The sequence below is a fragment of the Fukomys damarensis genome, unplaced genomic scaffold (assembly GCF_012274545.1).
Source record: "Fukomys damarensis isolate Sample0158 unplaced genomic scaffold, DMR_v1.0_HiC HiC_scaffold_4, whole genome shotgun sequence".
Classification (NCBI taxonomy): Eukaryota; Metazoa; Chordata; class Mammalia; order Rodentia; family Bathyergidae; genus Fukomys; species Fukomys damarensis.
The window spans coordinates 37,990,687-37,995,677 of record NW_022900916.1 but is presented as its reverse complement, the minus strand read 5'-3'; the positions used below and the strand labels follow the sequence as shown (position 1 = coordinate 37,995,677).

Sequence of the window (4,991 nt, the reverse complement as noted above, 5' to 3'; positions counted from 1 at the left end):
CACACACACACACACACACACACACACACACACACACACACATCTTCTTTATCCAGTCTCCAGTTGATGGGCAGTGGGGCTGTTTCCAAGTTTTAGCTATTACAAACTATGTCACTGTAAACATGGATGCACATATATCACTGTGGTAATGATTTTTAAAATTCTTTTGGGAAGATACCCAGCAGAGGAATAGCTAGGTCAAATGGGACTTCTAGTCCTAGTTTTTTAAGATACCTCCATATTGATTTCCACAGTGGTTGCGCCAGTCTACACTCCCATCAACAGTGGAGAAGGGTTCCTTTCTCTCCACACCCCTGCCAGCATTTGTTATTGGTTGATTTTTTGATAGCAGCCATCCTTTTTGGAGTAAGATGGAATCTCAGTGTTGTTTTCATCTGCATCTCTAGAATGACCAGTGACGTTGAACATTTTTTCATATGTATTTCATATGTTTGCTGCTTCTACTCCTTTGTCTGAGAAATGTCTGTTCATTTCAGATGCCCATTTTTGAATTGGGTCTTTATATTTGGGAGTCTGATTTTTTTAAGTTCTTTATATATTCTAGATAGTTGACCTTTGTCTGAGCAGCAGCTGGTAAAAAATTTTTTCCCACATTGTAGGTTGTCTCTTAGCTTGGTTAGTGCTTTCTCTTGCAATGCAGAAGCTTTTTTTTTTTTTTTTTCCTAAGAGAAAACGCTATTTTAATTAGGACTAATTTTAAGGCCTGAAATTCACATACATTTCTCACACTGATTTTTCAAACAGGAAAGAGGTAACGAATCAGCTCATCAGGTCTGAAATGGTTCTAACAAGACTTAACTAAAACATCATAGAAAAACAGAGAACGAAGGCCTGAAGGGCATGTCTCGTTTCCTGTCCACAGTCCTGTGCCTACTGCCAGGCTTGGGGGCTCACACACAGCCGAGAGCACCTTTCCCTGGAGCTGCAGCACACATCTGTTTTGGCACATATTTTACATCTTATTTCACTTTCACATTTATAAATTCAGGAAGCCATCTTGAGACAGGGGAGGCAGCCTCTAAGAAAGGTCTGGCTCTGTCCTCCCAGGCCTGGGCTCATGGGCCCAGTACAGATGTGAGCGCCACCAACTCCTGGGAATGTGTCCTGTCATCTCTGCCAGCCAGGTCTGAAATAGCCAGGGTGGCTCGCTCCTCAGTACGGCTGCTCCTGTGCCCGGAAGGCACCTCACTGGAGGGTTTATTGCTGGCGAACTTGGTTACCCAACTCCTGGCCACGTCATCCAGGATGGTGGCATGATCAGAAAGGGGCCTGGGGCAGCCACCCTGTGGAGATGAGAAGACACTGGGACAGGTGAGCCCAAATGAATCCTGCGATGCTGCCCCCAGCACTTGGTTTCCTCCTGTTGCTCTGTCAGACACCAGATGTTCAGTCCTTTCTCCCCTCAGAGGAGAGTAAATGGCGGGGAAATGTGGGGAGCCCTGCTGTCCACCTTGATGGTCACTCAAGACAGGAGGGCAGGACACATGGGTCCATCTACAGCAGCCTCCCTCTCCGTGTTCCTTCTTGAACCCCAAGTGTCCCCTGTTCAGATGGTAAGAGTCTACTCTCTCTTCATGTTCCAAAATTTTGCTGGATCAAAGGGGTGCTTGGCATGCAGAGCTTCTGAAATGAAGACAAGCATCACACGGTGGGTGTGGTTCTGAACAAATGGACCAAGGGGACCACTCTGTGGTCATCACTGACCATCACGGGAACCAATGGCCACAGGAAGGATGGTTTGCCTTCGTGATTACAGCGGTGCCAAAAGGGAGCCAGAGGTGTCATTCTATGACCCAGATTTGATTCTGCATGAGCCTCGGGAGTGTTTGCTGCGTCTGTTTTTTCCATCTCTCCTTTGTTTGGTTCTCTTTGTTCCTGCCATTCACCAGTGACTGATGTGACCACTGAGTCTAGCCAAGACAGCCACAGGTGCGACTCCCACTTAGACAACTCCTAATACTGTGTCCCATCTCTCTGGGAAATGGCAAGGGCCACTGGTGTCCTGATGATACAGGTTGGGTGGGCGGAGCCTTCACCATCTTACACCTAAGCCAGGTGGAGCTGCCAGGGTACAGCTTCACTTGCTCCTAGGACCAGACACCCAGAGGGTCTCTTAAGCAGGGGTGTGACTGAGAAGTTATTCCTGTGCTCAGATCTCTACTGGTTATCCCCCTCACTAATAAAGACTCTGCACTCACAGATCCTACATATTAGTTTAGCAAAAAATCCGATTTTTGATACCCAAAGAGATCGAAGCATGTATCCAGGCACTGGATGTCCATTTGCTGATGCCCAGGAAGTAGTTCTGGACCTTGGTTCTGTTATACACAGTGATGCCCAGAGGGATGGTTGGGTAGGACAGCAGGTGGTCAATGCCAGCTTCTCACAGGATGTATGAGACACACTTCCAGTGTCTCATGGTGTCCAATCACACTGTACTTGATCTCACAGGGTGCACACAGTTCCACATATGTCACCCAGTGGATGATGTGGTCCCCAAACTGAACGTCAAGCCATCTGTGGTTCGGGTCACCCAGGTAGCACACAAACTCTTCAAACTGGGTCCTGGGTCCCCCAGGTCTCTGTTCGGTTCCTCCTGTACTTCTGGATGATGACCAGGGCAAACTCATGCTTGTACCAAGGTTCAAACCAGGGACTGTGCAAAAACTCATCCTTAGCAGAAATGAGTCGTTCGAAGAGATCTCTTACAGTGAAAAACTTGAAGTATGTTTTCAGGTGCTTCTGGATCTCGGCCTCACTGGAGGAGGAGGAGGGGCGTGGGAGGCTGTTCTCGTGGTCATGCATCACATTCTCCAGGATCTCTTCAGTGGGTGGAAAAGCACCATTGAGGACAATGAACACCTTCTTCCACTGCATGCTGTCCACTTTGGGAGTCTGGCAGAAAAGAATCTTGTGCTTGTCGCAGACAAATATTCAGTCCAAGACAAACTTAGAGACAGCTGTGTGTGAGAGGTTCCTCAGGGCCTCATCCCTGCAGGCATTCTGGGTGAGCTCTAGGTGCTCCAGGTAGACCAGGGGCTGGACAGTTGTTCCCTGCCGGTTAGGTTCCCCAGGAGAGTGCTTCTCCTCTGTCAGCCTCCCCGCTTCTGGCAGGGTCCACCAGCTCCTGTTTGGCACTGTACCCACCTGGGTCTTTAAAGGTCAGCATGCTGAACTTGCTCACCACCATGAACATGAAAATCACCCAGAAGCTTGCAGCCAACAGGAGCCACTGGTGGTGCATGTTGTCACACGTCAGCCATTCAACAACTCTTCCAAGGTTCATTTGCCTGCGTGGTCCTGGGCAGAGCCATGGTGTTGGGTGCTGTTGGTGCTCTTTCTGTCCTAGAGCATCACAGGGCCCACTGGCTCGTCCTCAGTCTATCACAGAAGTCACTCTCTGCAGCAGCTTCTGACATGGGCGTGGGGTGGGGGTGGGGTCCCATTTCCTTGGCGTATTTGCCCTACCTGAGGATCTTGGTTCCTCTTGTCTCTCGGCCTTCTCCCTGGAGGCTCGGTGCAGACTCCACACTTCCCCAGAGCACCGAGGGCCTGCCGGGGCCAGGGAGAGTCATTTGGGAGGAAGCCGGCACCTGTGTGCAGGCCCCTGCCTCCCACCTGCTCTGCCAGGAGCTTTTTCATAAGACGAGATCCCTGTTGTTCTTTGTGCTAGTTTCCATGCTTCTGAGGTTTTGTTCATGAAATCTTTTCCTATGCCAATGTCTTCAAGAGTTCTACCTAATTTATCCTCCAGCAAGTTTAGTGTTTCTGTTTTAATATTTAGGTCTTTGATCCACTTCAATTTTAGTTTAGTGCATGGTGAAAGACACAGGCCTAGTTTTAATCTTTGGCAGGTTGAAATCCATTTTTTTCAGCACCATTTATTAAACAGGCTCTCTTTTTTCCAGTGAGGGTTGTTGGCTCCTTTGTCAAAGATGAAATGGCTGCGTATGTCTGGAGTTGTTTCTGCATCTTCTAATCTCTTCCACTGATCCCCAGGTCAGTTTCTTTGCCAGTATTATGCTGTTTTTATCACAGTGGCTTTGTTATATAGTTTCAAGTTTGGGATTGTGATACTTCCTGTCATGTCCTTGCTGCCTGGAGTGGCTTTGCTAGTCTAGGTCTGTTGTGGTCCCAAATAAATTTTTGGATTGTTTTCTCTAGTTCTGTGAAATATACTGTTGGGGTTTCAATCAGGATTAAATTGAATCTATATAGCAGTTTTGGAAGTAAGGCATTTCACTGTATTGGTTCTTCCTGCCCAGGAACAAGGGATATCTTTCCATTATCTTATATCCTCTTCAATCTCCTTTTTCAGAGTGCTGTAGTTTTCAAGGTAGTTGTCTTTTTCTTCCTTTGTTAGACTGATCTCTAGATATTTCATTTTTTTGGATGCTATTGTAAAAGGAATTGTTTCCCCAATTTCTCTCGCAGTGAGTCTATTATTTATGTACAGGAAGGCTATTGAGGGCTGGGGATTTAGCTCAGGGGTGCTGCTGTCTGCCTCACAAGCACAAGGTCCCAAGTTTGTTCCCCAGTACTAAAAAATTTAAAAAGCCCAGTGTGACAGTGTCAAAGAAGGCTATTGATTTTTGAGTGTTGACCTTGTATCCAGCTACTTTACTGAATTTGTTTATTAAGTCTACAAGTCTTTTGGCAGAGTTTTTGGGGTCTTCTATATAGAGTATCATGTTAGCAAATAATGACAGTTTAACATCTTCCTTTCCTATCCTTATTCCTTTTATTTCTTTCTGTTGTCTAATTGCTGTGGCTAAAGTTCCCAAAACTATATTGAACAGGAGTGGAGATAGTGGACATTCTTGTCTTATTCCTGATTTTAGTGTGAAAGATATTAGTTTTTGACTATTTAGTATGATGTTGGTTGTTGGTTTTTCATAAATAGCCTTTATCAGGTTGAGATAAAGATCATCTATTCCAATTTTCTGTAGGGTTTTTTTTTTTTTTTTTTT

The 4,991-nt window shown here is 46.2% G+C and overlaps 1 pseudogene; it reads right to left on the bottom strand.

The window, feature by feature from the left end:
* Positions 1-671: 671 nt before the first annotated feature.
* Positions 672-3,725, bottom strand: LOC104868616 (annotated as a pseudogene).
* Positions 3,726-4,991: the final 1,266 nt, after the last annotated feature.